The following is a 21,899-nucleotide window of genomic DNA, read 5'->3' as shown; positions in this document are numbered from 1 at the left end:
CAGGGGCTGCGAAAGCACCTCACTGAGAACCGGCGACTGGCTTAGGAGAAGCTTTGTCATCGGTTTTGGGCTTCGGTTGTTTTTATCTATCCTTTTCATTGCATTTTTTGTAAACTCCAATAGTCGGATGGCTATCCGACGACATTTCAGGATAATTAAACCGGAGTCCAAAAAGATTTAAAGCAAAATCATACCGACGCTTAATAGTGCATTGGTTAAATCTAACACAAAACTGACAACCAATAACATTGTGATCAGGGCCTAGGCAAGGAATACAGTAAGAATGAAAATCCTTATGAGGTATTTGCTTTCAACAAGAAATACAATTATTAACTTTTTCTGACATCGGTCTGGAGCAAGAAAAAAGCTTCCCCAATGGGGTACTTAGCTTTATTGAAGACTTCGGATCTGAAACTCAAATACGAAAATCTCAGGAGTCGGCTGACTGGCACTTGCGAACTGCTTCTGCTTTGGGCACTGTGCGGCAAGAAAGACTGAAGAAAAATGGCATTGGATGCTTCTTTTATACCCCTGACAACCTGACATCAGGGAAGGGGCGACAGCAGCTGACACAGGACCCAAGACTTTGGAATTCAGGCTGGCTGAGGGCAACCTGCCAGCAGGATTACCCAAATGTAATAACTGCAAAAGTGAAACACGAAGATCATCATCTGTTTGCTGGTGTTTGCAGAAAAATGTTTTCATCCTGTAAAGAAATAATGCTGGTATTGTCTTTCAAGGAAACATCTTGTGCAAATGCTGACTTGATGAAGGCCTGTTCATTCAAACTTCCTTGCTTAACAATGTCATATGATAAAAATATGTGCAGATTGTTTTCCTGTTGTCCAGTCTTTAAGGAACCAGATTAGCTTTTTTACTGACAATGTGAAATGTGTATATCCTGTTTTTACATTTTTGCACTTACTGACCATGTGAAATGCATGCTAAGCCCGTAAGAGGTCAGCTTCCTTGTTGACAGTGTGAAATGCATACATTTTCCTGATTCTATAGGAAAACATGTCCATTAAGCAAATTCATTATTTTCAAGCCAGTCATTTAGTATGGATGCTAAACTCTATTTCTATATTTAAGCAAGCTTGATTTTATACCTTATTTATGTTGCATATTTGTAGCAGAATTACTTTCAACCTTAATATCTTGTTGAGCATACTCTAACAAAATGTGTTATGCGATGTTTGAAATATATCAATGTTTGTTATTTATTAAATACCTGTGATCATATTAAATTGGTTGCACTGTCTTCCATGTTATGGTTATTGGCTCAGGATGGGGGACGTTAGTAAACATATTTATTACACAAACATTAAATGAGCATTTGGTCAGTGAGCAAGGGCAAGGAGCAACATTTCCCACAAATAGTTTCTAGTACATATTATTGGTTCATTGTATAATATAAAGGTGTGCATTCAATTAATGGAACAAAAAAAAAAAAAAACAGAGAGAGGGATGATGTGCTTTACCAAGGATTAAGATTGTTTGCTCAGGCAGACAATTTTGTTCTTGGGTGCCTGGTTGGGAGCAGGATAATTGGATGAATAGGTAAATATAGGAAAGGGCAGAGTAGTTTGGTTAGGTCAGATATCCTGCTGTAATATTAAGAATCAGGAACAGTACATAGGAAATGGGGGACAAATAGGCAGGTTGTTAGGAATGATTGGTAGGACTGCCAATGGGATGTTCAGCCACTGCCGGTACTGACAGGAGGATTCATTCTTCTTCAGGTGAGCTAGTAGGGCTGTTAGAAGACTTTGTTAAAGGCTTGTGTATCAGCTACTAAGGAAGGATTGCAGCATGGTCAGCCAGACTATCACTGATGTCACAGATATATCATGAAAGTTTTGGTTGGTGGTTTAATAAAGTAAAACAAAAAGAAAGAAAAAGTGAAAGCATATTATACAAAAAATAATTTAAATAAGAAGAAGACACGCAGGCATGCAGATACTTGGTTCAGAACTATGACTGACAGAGCAGGCGTAGGGTAAAGATAGTATAAGAGGATGGACTAAGGAGAGCATAGTCTTATTGGTACACCTCTTAACCTCTCATCACAAAAAATCTGGACAAATCCAGAAATAATGGCAGATGGGGGGGGGGGCAAAGGATCAAAAATAGGGACATATTTTAAATATTGCTCCTATAAATTTATAAAGTTGCTAGAAACACAGGTTTTTAATTATGATGATTTTTTGTAGGCTATGAAGTCTGAAACTCAAATTGATTTCACTTAGTAATTTGAATTATCAATGATTTGCCAGAAAAACAAATTTTATGAGGAACAGATCAAAAATATGAAACAAAAATCTGGACAGTACAGAAGTATGCTTACTGGGCTTTCAGTCTAGATAGGTGTTCCTGGCCAGCATGTAGATTTGTACATATGTGTTAATTTTGCAGAAGGCAACATCATAGGGAAAGATGTTTGCATACAGAAGGTCAAGTTGGCTGAGGCTAGGTTGGTTCCTAGGAGGGTTATATAGGAGGTTTGTTAGGCAGGGTAAAAGAGAAAAGTATGGGCAATTTTAAGGCTGCTAGGGGCCTGCTGTTCTGGGGGGGGGGGGTAGGCTAGCAGTCATGTCTATGATATACTGATAGGGAAATAGCTCTAGAGTCAATATCAGGATTTAATAACAGATTTTTTTGTTCAGTCATTACAGAATAGTTGTGATTCAGTTAGCAAACATTTACAGTCAGTTTGAGGTAAGGAAGTGATTGTGAAAAGGATATTAGATAAGATGTTCACACAAGTAGAGTGGTGGGTTGATTCAGTTGCCAACAATTTTATGTTATAGTGTGTGTTGGTCTTGGGACTGGGTCAAAAAGCATAAGTTGGGGAATACTAATTAATTATTTACCTTTCCTCCAGAAGGGATCTCAGTCAAATGACCACATTGATAAGGGTGATGAAGTTTCACTGTGTGTCCTTGAATGATGCAGTGGAAGTAATTTTGTTCTTTGTTAATCTTTGGTCAGTAAAGCTTCAAAGAGAGGCAGTTTTTAGTTGTTGCCATTACAAGAGAAAGACTGGCCTAAGTTGGGCATGCTTCTTGAAGGCATGTTTTATTTTGATAAGGCTATGCTCAATGGCTCACAGATAGGAGACATGTTGTTAGAGTGGGGGAATCCACATCCAGCAAGAGGCCAGTCACCAGTGGAGTACCACAGGGCTCAGTGCTTGCCCCCTCCTGTTTGGGATATACTTCTCAGATGTCAGGACAAATTGCCCCCTCCTGTTTGGGATATACTTCTCAGATGTCAGGACAAATGCACATGGCCTATGGCTGACCAAGTTTGTTGATGACTGCAAATTGAGAGGTAATCATTGACTCCCCAAATTATGTTGATATCCTACAGAAAGGTCTGATGCCATGACCTCAAACTAAATGCAGAGAAGTACATAATAATACGCCTTGTGAAATCAAATACCCCTGCAAATCACAACATTGAAATCACATCCCCTAAGAGTAGACCCAGTGGTGAGAGATCTGTGTACTCAGATAAATAGCAATCTGAACTTTGATCACCATGTGTCCATGGTGGTAAAGAAATCATTCTATGTGGTTTAGCTTATAAGTAAGAGCATAGCATCCAGATCTAAGGATGTCATAGTACCACTGTAGTCAGTCCTCATCAGACCAATAACCAAGTATAATGCACCCTTTGGCATGTACCTCACCAGGCACCTGCAACAGCTACAGCATCCTCAGAAGTTTCTCACCAAAAAGTAGAGGGTATAACCAACTGTCATATGTGGCTCAATTAAAAGCCCTATCACTGTATTCAATTTCCTACCAATTACTGAGGGGTGATCTTTACCCGACATACAATGCAGTCTCTGACACAGCCCTGATTGAAATATTGCATATTCACAAAACTAACTGTACAAATGTTACCCCCTCCAAAAGATCTAAACCTGATCTCGGATATGAACAGATCATGCTGGAGAGACAGATATGTGTCCCACAGATTGTCCCTTCTCTGGATTAGGCTTCTTATTCACACGAAGCAGAGGCCTCCATGACCATTTGCAAGCACAGTCTGGACCAATGGAAAGGAAATAGCAAATTCACTCCTCGACTGCCATCCATGTCCCTTATGGACAAAGGCAATCTGTAAAAATAGTCAAAACCCCAGTCTCTGACCTTTGTTAGCTTTCCCCTAGGGATAGAAAATTAGGCAAAACTGGCTAAATGTGTAAGGGCTCTTGAGCCATTAGCCTGTTAATCTCCTATGAACCTCATGCATTCTGTGTTAGCACGTGCAACAATTGAGAAGTTTAGCATGGTGATACAGTAGATATAGATGTTGTAAGTGCCAGAAGATAAAGATATTCATTTGTTGGATGAAATTTCTTTTGGCTGGAGATGGTAAAGAAGGGGTGGAAGGATGTAGAAGAAATTTTTTGACTTGTGCATAGAACTATGAATGCCTTTGGCTCAAGATAAACAGGAGAGTACAGCAAAGGAGCTAACAATTTTGATTATTAGTGGATACTGTATATGGGAGAGTTCATTTACTACAGGACAAGTTAGACAATTTAAAGTATAAAACTGGAGAGTGTTTGCATGTTTCTAAAGTAAGAGTGAGGCAGAAGCAGAAGCTGAAGCTCCTAGTTTTTTTAAGACTTTTTCTTGTAGCGCAGTAGATCCAGAAAAGACAGTTGCAAACCTTTTGAGAAGGGGTAAGAAAAATTAAATCAGAGGGTGAGTGTTACTAAGGTGATCAAGGAAGATATGCTGACAATGAATGATTTCTTGGATCACTTTACTACTTTACTGATTTAACCATGTCATAGAAAGTTTGGATTTCCTCAGACGATTTGCAATTGTCTACCAATAGTGGGAGGCATAGGGACTTTAATGGGAAATGGTTTGCTCCACCTTGGTCTGACTACTTGTCAAGTAAGTTGAGAAAAGATATTAAATTTTTAAACTTGATGCCAATTTGGAAGCAATGGGGGTTGGCAGAAGGAATTGGTTAATAGGTAGCTTTTCATTAAGACAACATAACAGTGGTACAGGTGTTATCTAATAAGTGTGCAAGTTCATACGGACTCCAGATCTTTCCGAAAAGGTTGGCTTTAAAATTGACATATTACTGGTACTCTCAATATCTTATACAATAGCTTGTATTGCTTTTGCTTTCATAGGTTCCAGCCTGTCATGCCAGATGCAGAAGTGCAGTTATTGGAAGTTCTATTAGAGGTCTGAAGAATTTGTAAGCTTTAGCAGGGTGGTTAGTGCAACCATCTTGAGCTAGGAGACTTCATAAGTCAGTGTTGTAAGCTTTTTGTCTTTTGCGGCATGTCAGTGAAAGTAAGAGTTTTGTCCATAACGATGTTAGCAAAGTATGTTGTTTTGCAGTGACTATGTTTAGACAGTGAGAATGATTATTTATTTGTTTGTTTGCTCCCCAGGCTAGAGCACAGTGATCTTAATGGGCCTTTTTCAGGCTCAGCCCAGGAACAGTGTCTGGTTAGTGACTTATTCAGAGTCACACAGTTAGACAATGAAAGGGAGGGAATCAAACCTAGCATGACTGGACCACAGGCAAAAGCTTAACAGCTCAGGATCCACTCAGCAGCTTTAGGTGCAGATACAAAGATTTTTGGTAGTGCTAACTGGACAAAACATTGGTTAGTTTTAAGGATGTTGGAAGCTGTGAAAAATTCAGAGATTATCTTTAGGAAAGTGCTTGTACATAGGTAGAAAGTTGTTAAGGATATCATTAAAGGCTTGTATGTGGTGCCACCTTCAGTTTGAGTTGTGGTCAATGTCAGTTTTTTCATGTTGGTGCTTTTTGAATTGGATAGTTGCTAGGGAAACTAACATGGTCTGATGATTGCATAACTAAGGCGGCAGTTTTGATTTGGATCCAATTTTTTTTTTAAGATGGATTAACTGGATAAAGGGATCCATAACTATTGTCAAGAGTTGCAGATGAGTTTGTATCTAGTGAGATGGGATCTGACTTAACCAGAGGATGGCTAGGTTTAATAACCATTAGCTGGTTTTACAGCATCTAAATGATCACCAGGTATATGTGAGACAATATGATGAAATTTTGAAGCAGACTTTGCAGAGTCAAGGAATTACTGATGTTAGGTATGCATCTCATTTATTTTTTATTGGTAGAATATCAGGTTTAATATAATCAGGAAAGTCTACTGAATTGATGAGAAGGCAGAGTAGGTGGATTTAGGATACTTTTAAGTTTTATATAAGATAGTTGCTTTTGAGGTTACATATATATTTGGTTATTAAGGTTTGTTTACTTTTTTTGCAAGACGACTGGTAGTCATCATGGTCCATGCACATATATTATGTGTGGCTAAATGAGCCACTTTAAACATGGTGGAGTTTCCCTAGTCTGGATACCAGGCAGTGGGACATGTGGTGGCAAGGTTACAGAGGAATGTGTTGGGGCAGCTATTGTCAGTTATGGATGATGCTTTGTTAAATACTTTAAAATCCACATATATTTGTTATACATTTGATTTGGGGAGCAGAGAATGATTTGGAAAATATTTATAATGGCAGGCTACATTATGGGATAGTTCATGATTTTTCATTAAATCAACAAACAGAATCGTTTGTTATTTGGTTGTCTATTATTCCTCAGTTATTTGGAAAGGAGTGGGTAAGATGGTTGTGATTAAGACAGCTAAGTGAATTATTAATCATGGTGTGGATAAGGCTGCTCCATCATTAGGTTTATGTATTTTAGAGCACTGTAAGTTTTGTGAGTGGGATCTGGTTTGGTATAGGCATTATGGGATACATCTGAGTGAGATTAGTCTTTGTATTTTTAATTTACATATATCCCTTTTATTGAAAACTTGACAATGGGGCTAAGAAGGGTTACAGTAGAGTAATTAGTATCTGCAGTTATCAGCATGGGGGCAGGCTGCCGTTTTACGCAGCCTGGTGGATGTTTGGGTAAACAGTCTGTAGTTTTGGGTTGGCTGCCTTTTTCTTCCTTGGATCAAGGGAAATAGAAGCGAGTGGTTTAAGATGTTGCCTTTGGAAGCTTAAGGTTAAGAGTGAGTTGCATGCATATGAAACTGCTAATTATTGTAGATGAGCCTACCTGTTTAAAGATTGTTTACGTTGGTATAAGACATGGTACTTCACGGTTTTCATAATAAAAATGTAGTTCTGTGAATAAAAGATGGTCACAATGCAAAGTTGGTGTGCATACTGTTATTCAGACAGGGGTCCATGGTGAAAGAATTTTATGCCCAGAGAATTGTTGGTTTCTTATTTAACATCCAGGTGAGACTGAATCATTTACAGAGATTGTAAAGCATATGTGAATTTCAGAGACCTAGATATACTGTAGCTTCAGAACCATTTATTTTGCATGCATGGGTCATTCCAGTAAAAGGACTTATACAAATTTTGGTAAAAAAATCAGTTTATGTAAATTAGTCTGGAACAAACTGCTCCATTATTTGCTGCAGTCATTTACTATTACTGCTACAGAAACCCACTTTCATTGTTACACAGCTTTTTCCATTTAGCAGAAACATCTTAAATGAAGGTTTAAAGTCAATTTGTTTGACTTGCCTTTATTCTAGTTTTTGCAGTAAGTGACACTACAGCTCTCAAGCAATCAGGGACAATCAGGAGCACTTTTAAAATATTAGTTCTATTAACTTGAGGCATAAACAGAATTCGAGAATGTGAATTAATATACATTTCCTGAAGTAAAATAAGTATTCAGCTCTTAATTACTGTCATTATTTATTAAGTATAATTCACCACCTTTTGTCCAAAAGGCACCAGTGTTAAGAGGGATTAAGAGGGACAGGGCTAAAATTTGAGTCAAATTCAGGGACAGTTGAGAGGTACGAGTGACAGGGAGGAGAAACAGAAATTCAAACAATAATGATGCAAAGTACATAGTGAATAGAAAATACGTAGAAAGGTAGACAGGATGTTTCACCATCTATTTAAACATGCACGGATACCTACTAAGTCAGTATTCCATTTCATTTCAGGCAACTTGCAGACTAATGTAATATGGAAAAAATGTAAAATAAATACCGTAATTTACATTTCTTCTAATAAGCACATTGGAAAGTAACCTGTGGAATTCACAGTCCCCACACATTTAAATCTTGTAGGTCAGCCTTGAAAATAGGTAGTTATTTAAGTATACTAGTAGACGTATATGGTATGGTTAAAAACAAAAAATGTGTAACCTTTGTGGTAAGAAGAATGTTTCTGCTTTTGATAGAAAAAAACCTAATTGCTACTTGTAAAAGGTCACCCACCGTTTCCTGAAAATGTATGAAAAGTAAAATAATAAAATAATTTTATTTATGCTTTCATTCTGGAAGTATCAACCATTCAAGTCCACAACCTTTAAGTAAAGAAATTGAGAGACGCACATAAAAATGAAAAAGACTAATTATCCCAAAATTATTCCAACATTTTTTATCAAAAATAATCTACTCGCAAATCGTTTTTCTAAAGTCACTCTCTATTCTGTGTATCATTTTATGCTTATGTTTTACAGCATGCTGCCCGGATCATGGCTAAAAAGTGTTAGCCAACTAGTCCACTTACCCATTTTATTATACTGAAACAAGTAAATAAATCTAGAGCTCTGTGATGCAAAGAATCCTCAGAATAGAAAATAATGGCATCTTCCATGCTTTATAGTCAAATAAGACCCCTGATGCTATTAAATGGATGCCATCTCCTACAAAAAAAAGACATTTTTCCCAAGATTTCTTCCCAAACCATAAAGAGTTCTGTTTTCAGTTGCAATACTTCCTCTTTAATCAACTGGTGTATATTAGTACCCTGCACAGTAGGGTCGGAAGCATTATTTCACATCTATACTGCTATATAACCAAACATTATTTCACATCTGTATCACTATATAACCAAACATTTTATTTTTCATTTTCAGAAAACGGTGTTGTCAGTGGATCATCATTGATATGTATAAATGCCATTTGTTGGCAGGTGAGCAAGGTCTTTTGCTTCATATAAAGTGACAACTATAATGTGCCCCATCCTATGCATATTTTAATCATCGAATGACATTATATAGCAATTTAATTGCAATCATGTACTTCTTATGCATATTTTAATCACTGAATCACATCATATAACAATTTAATTGAAATCATGTACTTGGGACCGATGTTTCACTATGAAGTTCTTACCAACTGCTCCTGCCAGTAAACTTTGCCTTTTAGAAAGAGCGTTCATTCCTGTTGCTATAGAAAGGATCCACAATGAATGATCATTCTAAAAAGCAAAGTTTAGTGGTAGGAGCAGCTGAGAAGCACTTAGTATTGAAATCTAACCAGGTAAAACTGAGATCTTATTGTGCTGAATTTGTAAGTGTAACAATCGTAAGTTGAAGACATGTGTCACAGAGTTATTCCTGCTTACCAACAGCTGCTCTGGAATAGAGCAAGAAGTCCGCACAAAGTGTAAACTAGAGGTGGCTGGCAGGGGATATGGGGCGAAAGAGTAAATTTAGGGACAGATTTTAATTAACTTAAAAATCACATAAAGCTGCAGAAAAACAACACTTGAGAGGTTGGATTGAGTGTCTAACAAGAACACTGGAAGCAGGAAATCTGGACAAAGCCATGTATAAACTTAGGGATTTTTTTAAAACCTTACTGTTACAGACCTAGTCGGTTGATATAACTGTAGGTTTAGTTTTGCATCAGCATGAATTTACTAAAGGTCATGAAGTCGGAAACACAAATGCCTGTCAGTAATGTCTTTGCCACTAATGTGCCAGAAAAGCACAATTTTATGAAAACCGGACCAGAAACAATAGGCAAAGTTCATGGACATTCTGCAGACATCTGTACAATTGAGAAGTATGAGAAAATTACTGATTTGAATGCAAGCAGCAGAATGGGAGCATTCAGCAGTTATTACCGTAACTGCCTGCTCAGGTTTACAGCTAAACATATCAGCACGTACGTAAAAAGAATTAATAAAAAATTAATAAAAAGACAGTTAACCAACACTGAATGACCAGCTGAAAAAAATTATTAGGTGTGGAGACACGATGTAAGGAAAGATGCAGCAAAGCCATAAATCTAATAGCAGCATGTTAGGAACATAAAGCTAAAGTGCAGTTGAGTTTCGGAGCCAAAGCAAGATTGGAACAGAACCTATACAGGGTGTTTATAGGCAAGTTGACTCTGTGGGTGGAAATTTCAGTGACGCGATCAAGTGGTCATCCTTAGTTTGGACCCGAATTATAAACACTGGGATTGTCCCTTTAAGTTCTTTTATATCCCACTCATCTCTCAGGGTGACATTTTCCTGATGCTTCAGCTTTCTTGATGTAAATGTTGTTTGCACGTATTTGTCAAGACTTAATGTCATTCGTATATCATCTGAAAAAGTTTTAACATTTGTAATGTTCTTTCAGTTGCTTGTCTGACAAGCTATATGGTTTTAAATCATCCACAAAAAGTATATGAGATATTGGGTAGTTTATCTTCTGACAATAAAGCTATAACCGTAACCTAGTTTGTTAAGTAAACACAGCAGTGGTAGCAAAGAATCACCCTGGCATTTCCCCCTCTGAATTTTTATCATTAGAACTGTAATTTGCCATTTATTATGATTCAGTTGCAAAAAGGTTTGCCACTGCTACCTGTATATTGCAATGTTTGCAAAATCTTCAGTGAAGCAGTTGTGCATTTCAGTATTCATATCAGTCAAAGGAGCATTTTTTACTAAGTACAGTTAGTCCCACTGAAAACAGCTCACTGACTATCACTGAAAGTCACTTTTAGCAAGGTATGGTGTTTTCCTTTATCCACAGTTGTGCAACAATGGAGATGGTATAAATAAACGTTAAGTCCTTCAAGTGGGAGGTGCAGGGCCCTAAAGTTATGTTCACTAAATGTGGCTTTTAGCAATTGTTTTTGTTGTTTTGACCATCAGATAAAAGACCTTTGGCAAGTAATCATGTATCCAGCCATGAGTATATCTCAACCAGCAACAAGATGTGCAACTGCTTTCAACTTTGTTGATTTGTCCCATTTTTTCTACAGATTAAACAAACATGTACATAGCCTACTATGTTAGGTCATCATTGCTAGCCCTATATATTCTGACTTAAATTCTCCTTAACCATTCTAGCATCAAACCTTGGTCAACATGTGGCTATGCCAGGAATTCTGTATACTTGACACTATACTTGTGGGCTTTACAACTTTGTTTACTTTTCATCTATTCATATATATATATATATATATATATATATATATATATATATATATATATATATATATATATTTTTTTTTTTTTTTTACTTTTTGGCACTATAAGGTGCTGTTTAATTCTCATCTACTTCCATTCCAACTGCCTTCCAAAACTTTTCTGCTAAACTTGGCCAACATGGTGAAAGTTGCCCTTTTCCCAGTGTATTCCAGTCCCGGAGTTGGTATATTTAGTTGGGGGGGGTGGAGGCACAGCCCCCACCTATGTGGTTTTGACATAGTGAGGGTATGTTCAGTTTTATTCTTCACCAAGTGTCTTGTTTCCTAGTTAAATATTTTGGTGGTATGTTATTTTGATTTGGTGACAGTGACAGTTCAGTGTTGTCCTCTCGATAAAAGAAAATGTGGGTAAGTGAAAATTAATCTGCTCAAGTAGACCCATTTATGTATGTATTGTGTGTGTGCGTGTGTCTGTGTGTGTGTCTGTGTGTGTGTATATATATATATATATATATATATATATATATATATATATATATATATATATATATATATATATATATATATATATATATATATATATATATATATATATATATATATATATATATATATATATATATATATATATACACACACACACACACACACACAGATACGTGTGTGTGTGTGTGTGTGTGTGTGTGTGTGTGTGTGTGTGTGTGCAATATCATTCTTTACATTGTATAAATGTTGGTTGTTTAAAAGCCATGCTCAGTTTATCATTTCATGTCATACAAAGAATAGTCTATCAATGTGGGGATTGATGTCCTTACACATGACAGATTTCAAAGTGAATAGTATTCCAAATGTTAAGGAACAAAAATATGTTGGAGTAAGAGCTGAAACCTTAATGAACTACTACAACATACATACTAACTATGTCAAACCCACCCTGGACAGATACAATATGGACAAAATGTGTTAAAAAAAAAACGCACAATAAATGCAAACTGAAACAAATGACTTAAATTTGCTGTCTTTGCAGATATTACCTGACATCACTGTATGAAAAAGCTCACTGGTTACTGATCATTAACAGAGCCACTTTTCTTCTTACAAGTTCATAGGTAAGTATTAGACTAGCTAATAAACTTAGCAAACATGTCATCTTAGACTCCTTCTCTTCATACTTTTAGAACTTCAGCTATGTTTGAATATGATGCAATTGGCAAATATGTATGCAGTTGCACAAATGAAGACCTATGCACGTAGCCAATTTTGGGGAGGTGCAAACCTCCTTCAGAGCGAGGGGATACATACTCTTGATCCGCACTGTTTTTATAAATCATTTGATAAGCATGAAATATTTCTCTTGTTTCCTTGTCCAGCTGATACTATTTTATTTGGGGATGGTAAATCATACCAAAGCTGTAAAGTAGAACAGGAAGCGTAAATTTATTTTTTAGCTTGGATTTTAATTATATACGTTAAGGCAGTTTTCAGTATAAGCTGTACTCTTCTAAAGTATTCCTTCCTGAGATTTGTTCGCATTTGTCTGCGTTTTACTGTTGACCCTTCATCAATTCTCAAACACATTCCCTCCTGTTCATTTATACTGGATTGTTGTACCAAGCTGATACTTTCTTGATGTTTCACTTTTCATTTATAAATGTTAATTTTGCACATTTATCAAGACAAAGTTTCATTCTTGCATCTTAAAATGTTTTAATGTTTAGTTGTGTTTGCATATCCTCATCTGATTAGCTGTACAATTGAATAACATCTACAAAAAGTAGAATGAGATGTCTTTGAAAAAGGTTGTTTTTTTGAAGTTAAACTGTAACCATACCAAAGTCTATTAACTAAATAGATTAATGGATTTTGGACAAGACAAAATGGCAGTGATGGCACAGAATCACCCTGGAATATCCCCCTTTGAACTTTTATCCCTGATAATAATTTGTCCTCTATGAAGGCCCAGTTGCAAGGTGCTTTGCCACTGTTTTACAGTCACTGCAATGTAACTGCTAAATGTAGGGTACATCTTGTACATCTGTCAGCACCCCTTTACACTGAATGTGGGATGCTGTTGAATGTTTGTTTGTAAGCTACCCTTTCCTTACTCAGATTCTTCCCATTTTTACTTTCTCTGTTATAGCGTTATTTAAGAATAGTATAAAAAGTAACTCAGCAGTGTACTGAATATACACATTTAATAAACTAAAGCAAAGCTTTCAGGTTAACAAACCCTTCCTCAGTTCAAATTAGAACAGTTCAATACATTTCATTTAAAAGCTCAATCTCATAAAAGCACAGCCAATCATACACAATATTCAATTAAACAATTAACATACAATTACTCATACAAAGAATGACATCTTATTTTAAGCAATACTGCTTACATTTAAGAATTGGTTTAAGTCTTGTAGCTTGGCTAATACCTGTTGGGTGGTCAGCTTGTAGTCGTATAATCCACTCATATTCTTTAATTTCAAGTTTATTATTTATATAACCCCTCACATTTTATATACCATGGCAAGCACCCTAAAGTTAAAAACATGCATTGGGCCATTTTCACCAATATGTTTCGCTAATTGAAGCATTCCTTTTATTCTCTGATCTATGTTCAGTTATTCTGTCCTTTAGATGTCTGACTTACCCATGTAAAAACTAGGACATACCTTGCAAGTTGCAAGGTATATAACATTAAAGTACATGTGGCAGAACATTTAAGGATATATACTTTCTTTGTAAAAGCCTGATCACTATTAATACTAGAGCAGCAACAACAGTTATAGCATAGGTAAGTACCCATTTTATGTAGCTGTTTAGACATCAAGGCATATCTAGTACCTTTATAACATAGCATTTGTTTTAAACTAGAATAACTGCAGTAAGCAAACCTAGATTTTTACCTACAATAATCTGTAGCTTTGGTATAGTTGTTAGTATGCCCCAATTATCCATTATAATTTTCTTTACACCACTTGTACATCTACTTTAGGTAGTAAGATATAGTAATATATCACCATCAAATAAAACCATTGGTTCATTTATTCATGTTTCATTACTATAATATGGCTTAGCATGGGTCTCTCTCATCCCTAGAACATCAGTACTTGCATTACTTAGTAGTGTTTCACCATAGCCTCCATCTCTAAATTCATTAATCGTTTCATTCATTTGTGCAATTCGCCCATCAATATTGTTATTTAACCTGCTGTTACATAAAAATTGTCCTTTGACAATTCCCTTAAAGATGTGCGGCATATACATACTCAAAGTATAAATATTTGTTTCTATGTACAGCTTTCTTATGCACAGACATTTGTAGGTCACATTCATTGAGGAATAGCTCCACATCCAAAAATACAATTCTAGTAAATGAAAGAGACATAGAAAATGTCACAAATTGAGCACTGCTATTCAGATACCCAACAAATCAAACCAATTTATCCTGCCTACCATCCCAAATAAAAAACATCATCTACAAAGTGTTTAAAGGCAACCTTTTATGAGGAACAATTTGGAGCATTGTACACAAAATCATTTTCCCATTTAGCCAATACCAAACTGGCATAAATATTCACAATGGGTGTACCCATCACAATGCCTGATACCTGGTGGTAAAATTTGTTATTAAAAACATTTATTTAAGAATACAGTATCCTTTGTTCCATATGACTTTCTTTTATTACCTTTTTGTTCTGTCATGTTTAATTCTTTTCTAGATGGTGACAAACTATGTCTGCATCAAATCCAGTATATAACTCTTAATAGGTGTGTGGTTTTTTTTCTTGTTAACAAGATTAATGCCCATTTGCGATATGAAGACAAGTCATTTTACTCCGTTATAAACCTTTGTGTACAAATGTTAATGCCTTTAGCCAGAAGTTAGACACTGTATTTGAACCCAGGGTTTTCCATTTATGAGCTTTTCTTAATTTTCTTTTAATTGCTCTGGTCATAGCTTTTTCCCATTTCCTTTTATGTTAGAACTTCCTACTCCATTTCTTTTAACTCTTTCATCCATTCAGCATAGTTATGTTCAACAGGATTTCATAAATACCCATTTCTTCTTTTTTGTGATGTCTCTCTTGTTTTTGCTTTGCATTTCTCTATAAATCATTTTTGTGTCATCAACGAATTCCTGATTTTCTACTTCTCTTTACATTTACATGCATACCATTTAAGTATTGCTACTTGCATTGATATTTTTAGTTTATTACTGGAAATAGTACATGATAAATTGTAGTCTATCGTAATCCTGGGCATTGATTTTACCATAACTATCTTTGTAAGGGTTTTAGATCATCTGTTCCCTTTTCTATATTCTTCTAACAGTAATGCTGGTCTTAATTGCTTTACAGTTTTCTTTATTCACTGCTTCCAGGGTAATGTTCTACTAGCTCCGTTTCTTTCATTTGTTGGTCTACATTTTTGTGGAAACACTATTAGTTTAGCCGCATGATAGTATATCCTACTTGTTTCTGTTATGTTGCATTAATTTCTCTTAATAGTCCTGTTCACCTGGTTAACCACATTTCTAACATTTTTTTGGTCGTATTTACTTTCTGTAATCTATTTCTTTTATTGATCTCAATAGGTCTATCCATCTCTACATTAAATCAAGCAGCTCTTCCCCTGGATCATTTTCTTTAGACTGAGGGCACCTTCTTTGCTCTCCATTTCCTGCTCTTTCCCTTTCAGTGCAATTCTAACTGGGCCCATCATGTAGCAATATTGCCAGTTTGAGTATTAGCCATTTCCTGCTCTTTCCTTTGTTGTGCAGTTCTAACTGGACCCATTATGTAACAATATTGTCAGTGTCAGAGTATTAGCCATTTCCTGCTCTTTCCTTTACTGTGCAGTTCTAACTGGGCCCATCATGTAGTAATATTGTCAGTGTCAGAGTATTAGCCATTTCCTGCTCTTTCTGTTGCTGGGCAGTTCTAACTGGACTTTGTGCAAGTTTCCTACAAAAGGTTCCAGCACATCACCCTGCGGTGTATCTTCTTAAACATCCTGCTTCATCTGTTGTTCCTCCTCCTGGAAACTCATTGGCATATCATGTTGTGATATTACCCATGTCAGAGTTTCCACACTAAAGCCTTCACTGCACAGATAGTCTATCCCCTCAAAATTCTAGTTGTTTAATTTCTGTCACTATTTCTATGCCAAGGGCTGTTTATGACACTGAAAACAGCTCACTGACTATCATTGAAAGTCACTTTTAGCAAGGTATGGTGTTGCCCTTTCTCCACTGTTATGCAATAATGGAGATGGTATAAATAAAGGTTAGGGGTGTCTTCCAAACTGAGGGGATGTAGGGGGGGGGGCTCGCTCCCAGGCAAGAAAAGCTTTTGTTTTTTTTCCCCAGAACATTCCACCTTTTTACTCTAGCTTTTTATGTAAAATTTACCATATCGCAATGTCTTTACCTGTATTTTTTCATTAAAGTTTATTTATTTTAATATACCATCTTTTACAAACATTACACGAAAAAAGAATAGATAACATATATACAATCTTAAAACTCAATAACTTCAAAACATTATATAACTATATACATTGGTGTCTATACAGGTAAAAATAAGCTTGAACCTTGTGGAAGACTGAAACATAAAACAGTATGTCTTTGTCCATTTTCTCAGGCATTTGCAGTATTTTCATCCAAACCTGTATTTTTTTCCAAATACTTGTAAAGCTGTAGTTTTGTACTGATTATTTTGGCTTTCTTCTCTGCATACATACCATACTCTATCCAATCTCATTTTCTTTCCCATATCTGTGTTTCTTTCTATACCTCTAAATAAATAACTTCTTTTTTTGTTCCTTATCCTGTCTTACTTCTTCTGTTGCTTCCTTTTCCCGTTGGCCCAGAGTTTCTTTGTCTAGGTATTTTTTTTATCTGGTACAGTAAGAATGTTAAATTGTTGACTATAGTTTTTAATTGTTCTTCTTGTCTTGTGCAAGTCTTTTTCTTTCCTCATTTTTTGGGCATGATAGTAACAGTATACAATATCTTTCTTCTCTTCAACAGTCCACATTATTGTCTTTGTGCCTCTTACTTGGGTTAATAATTTCTTTTTGCCTTTAATGGGCTACTTTCTTCTACTACAGAGATGCTACCTTCACTCCCAACTGGCTACCCCTGTGGCAGGAATGTTTCATGTCCTGAAACCACTGCATCCAAGAGTGGGCACTTTTTTCCCCTTGTGACCCGTGTAACCAGCATATTTTATCTACTTTTTCCATTATATTTAAAATAGACTCTATATATCAGTGTCTTGTTGGCCAGACTTTCTAAAACAGGCTCCACCATCTGAAGGTACTCACCAATATTAAAAATGAATTCAGTTCTAGCAATACCACTCTCCGTTTCTTGCATATTCTATCCCTCCATTCAGACCCCTTTTTAAATTTCTCCAAGTCTTTTGGGTTTCTAATACCATGACAAGAATGGACCCCATTCTTAAGTCAAAGTATGATTAAAGTTCATGAAATTAGTATTGTTTCAATCTTTGTCAGCCAGAAGTGCTCTTTGCAGCACTCGCAATGTGCCCAGTAATGACTCCTGCAATTTGTATGGAGTTACGTGTAACATATCTAACTATGATTGTAAATTTTTTTTATAAGACCTGTTGCTCCTACTACTAGTGAACTGCCTGGGTAGCTTTATTCCACATTGCCTTTGTTTCTACCTGCAAATTCTGGCATTTTATGACTTTTTGTCTCTCTGTACATAAGACACTGTATTTACTAGATGTAGCAATTTCAATCAATGCTACTTTTGGCTTCTTTTCATATATTAAAATATCTGTTTTTCTTGCATCTATTTTATGAACCCTTGGGAATGGATGATCCCGTGTGATACAAACCTCAATTTTCTACAATGTTTCATGGCTCATGTTTCCAGTGCTTTTCAGCTACTTCAATATTATAATGTTTGCACAATCCTCAGTGCAACAGTCTCACCACTTTATTATGCCTTTCAGTATACAGTCCTTCTGCCATTAGTATGTCAGAACCAGCAAAAAGATGTGCAACTGTTTCCAATTAGGTTTTAAAAAACCTACATTTGTTTGTTTCTCCTACATGTTCAATGGAATTTGTAAACCAATGCATATGTAGTCCACTGTCGTGGGCAGCCAATATCAACCTTTAATCTTTTGGTTTAAATTCACCTCTCCTCAACCATTACTGCATTTGAGCCTCATCAACATGAGGTTTTTCCAAGAGTTTTCTATACTTGTAACTATATTTATGCATTTGCCACATTTCTTGCTTTTCATCTGATCCCTCACCTTATAATATTTCTTTTGTTTTTGTGGCACATTCAGTTGCTGCCTTTTATCTACTTCTGGTTTGATTTCCATTCCTGCTTGATGCCGATATGCTTCTGCTAGATTATGCAGAGAAGTCGTATTTGATTTATTTTCCTGATGTTTCAAAACGTTCACTACTTTTGAGTCTTGTGAGGTCAGCAGATATGTGTGGAGTCTCTGAATTGCAGATCTATACACATAATCAAATTTCAAGGAGGCCCATCCCTCGTTTGGAACGGGGACTATATAAGCTTGGTATACACTGATTTTTATAAATCACTTGATGAGCATGAAGCATCCTTCTTGTTTTCCTATCTAATCTATCCAACACGTTTTGGGGCTAAATAATCACTCCAAAACTAAGAACAGGAAAAGTAAATTGGTTTATAGCTTGGATTTTGTTCCTAGATGTCAATGCTGTTTTCAGAACTAATTTGTCTTCTAAAGCATTCCTTAATAAGTTTTATTCGCATTTGTTCATTTTTATTGTTGATCCTTCATCACTTCCCAAATATTTATACAATCCCTTTTGCTCAAGATCTTTTATTTCACATTCTTGCCCCAAACTGATGTTTCCTTGGTGTTGTAGTTTGCCTGCTTTAAAGGTGGTTTTTGCACATTTATCAAGACCAAATGACATTCTTGTATCATCTGAAAAAGTTATGACACCCTGCAGTTGTACTTTCGGTTCCTTATTTGATGAGCTATCCAGTTTTAAATCAACAAAGAGAAGATGAGGTGTTTACACTTTGTTGTTTTCTAGGAGCCAAATTATAGCCACAGCCTAAGCTAAGTAGACAGCTTAATGGATTAAGGGCAAGACAGAATAATAGCAGTGACAAAGCATCACCCTGGAATATCCCCCTTTGAATTTTTATCCCTGGAATAATACTTTGTCCTTTATCATAGCTTAATTGCAAAGTGATGATCTACTGTTTTGTGGTCACTGTAATGTAGTCAATCAGTGTAGAGTGCATCTTTTACATTTTTAAGCAATCTTTTAGCCATGAATACTATCAAATGCTTTTTTGTAGTCGATCCATGCCAGACTTAGATTCTTCCACTTTTTTACATTTCTCCACTATGACTTTATTTATAAAGGAATGAGCCTTTGTTCCAAATGATTTATTCCTTTTATTACCCTTTTGTTTCCTGCCATAACTGAGCTTTCTTCTAAATGACTATAAACTCTGCCGTCATCAGTTCCAGTATATGGTTTATAAATCATTGAAAAGTAAGTTATTGGTCTATAGTTTTTCGGGGAGCTTGCAGACTTGCTCTTAAGTAGTAGCATTGTTTTTCCTGTTGTTAGTCAAGTTGGTGTCTGTTCAGGGTGCATATATAAATAGTTCTTAGTCTTAGCGATATCTTCATGCAAAGATGTTAATACTTTTAACCAGAATTTAGTTACTGCATCTGGACCTGGGGTTTTCCAGTTGGAGGCTTTTCTTAACTTTGTTTCAATCTCTCTTGCCATGACTTCATCCCATTTCATATCCTGCACTTTTAAACTGATTACTTCTTTTACTTCTATCCATTTAGCATCTTTGCTGCGTTCAACTATATGGTCTCTCCCTTTTTTTAAAAAATTTCTCCAAAGCTTTTGGGTTTCTAATACCATGACGGGAATGGACCCGATTCCTAAGTCAAAGTACGATTAAAGTTCATGAAATTAGCATTGTTTCACTCTCTGATGTCATCCAAAAGTGCTGTTCACAGCACCCGCAATGTGTCCAGTAATGACTCCTGCAATTTCTACAGAGTTACATCTATTAGTAACAAATCTAAATATGGGTCTACATTATAAGCATGAACATTTACTTTCCCAAACGCCTAAACGTTGACACCTCTTCATCGAACTGCAACACACTGATCTTCCAGAAGCGCAAAATCGGAAACGTTGAATCGTCACGGTTGGCCCTTCTGCAGTATAGCTCTGTAAGGTAAGTGTGCGATAGTTATGGACCTTAGGGGTAGGGTGTGGGTTAAGTTAAGTGCATACATGGTGGTATATGTAAGACTTAGTGCAGGGTTAGAACTAGGATTTAGTTTCGGGCTAGAAGTAGGGTTTTGGTTAGTGTATGTATGTGGTTTATTTAGTTTGTGTAGGTAGTATGTAGTGGGCGGTGTGGTGGGACAACTATGACAGTTTGACTTTTTGAATTTCACAGTTAAGGGTGTTCGGTGTATTTGTGGTTCGCGGAATATGAGTCTATGTTTAGGTATTCGGGTAAGTAAACATTTGTGTTTATAATATAGACCCCTAAATATGACTGTAGACTCTTTTTATAAGACATGTTGCTCCTACTACTATTGGAACTACCTGGGTATCCTTTTTCCATATTGCTCTTGTTTTTGCTTGCAAATCCTGAAATTTTATGATTTTTTTGTCTTTCTGTATTCAAGACACTATAGTCACTGCATGTGGCAATTTCAATGATTAATGCTACTTCTGTCTTCTTATCTTGGACCACTATATCTGGTTTTCTAGCATCTATCTTTTGAACTGTTAGTAATGGATGATCCCATGTGATGTAAACTTCATTTTCTATGATGCTTTGTGCCTCAGGTTTCCGGTGTTTTTCAAACACTTCAACACCACAATCTTTACACAATCCCCAGTGCAACAGTCTTGCCACATTATTGTGCCTTTCAGTATACAGTCCTTCTGCCATTAGTATGTCACAACCAGCAATGAGGTGTGTGACTGTTTCCAATTAGGTTTTACAAAACCTACATTTGTCTGTTTCTTCCACATGTTCAAAGGACTTTGTAAATCAGCATGTAGGTAGCCCACTATCTTGGACCACCAATATTAACCTTTCATCGCTTGGCTTGAATTCACCTCTCCTTAACCATTCCTGCAATCATTCCTCATCAACATGAGGTTCTTCCAGAAGTTTTCTATACTTGCAGCTAAATTTATGCATTTTCCACATTTCTTGCCTTTTCATCTGGTCCATCTTATATTCTTTCTTTTCTCTATTTTTGGTACATTCGGCTGTTGCCTGATATTTATCTGCTTCTGTTTTGATTTCCATTCCTGTTTGATGGTGATATGCTTCTGCTAGGTTTAGCAGAGAAATCATCTTAGATTTAATTTATTCTCCTCATGTTTCAAAACTTTCACTATGTTTGGGTCTTGTGGGGTCAGCAGATGTGTGTGGAGTCCCTCAATTGCTGATCTATACATGTAATCAAGTTCAAGGAGGCCCGTCTCTCCTTCGGAATGGGGAATATATAATCTAGGTATAGACCGATGTTTATAGATCATTTGGTGAGCATGAAGCACCCTTCTTGTTTTAATATCCAACTTATCCAACACATTTTTGGGCTAATCAATTACTACAAAA

Source organism: Protopterus annectens, chromosome 10.part0 (assembly GCF_019279795.1).
Source record: "Protopterus annectens isolate FY-2018-M chromosome 10.part0, PAN1.0, whole genome shotgun sequence".
Taxonomy (NCBI): domain Eukaryota; kingdom Metazoa; phylum Chordata; order Ceratodontiformes; family Protopteridae; genus Protopterus; species Protopterus annectens.
The sequence above is the reverse complement of the archived record's forward strand: the minus strand, read 5'-3'. Positions refer to the sequence as shown.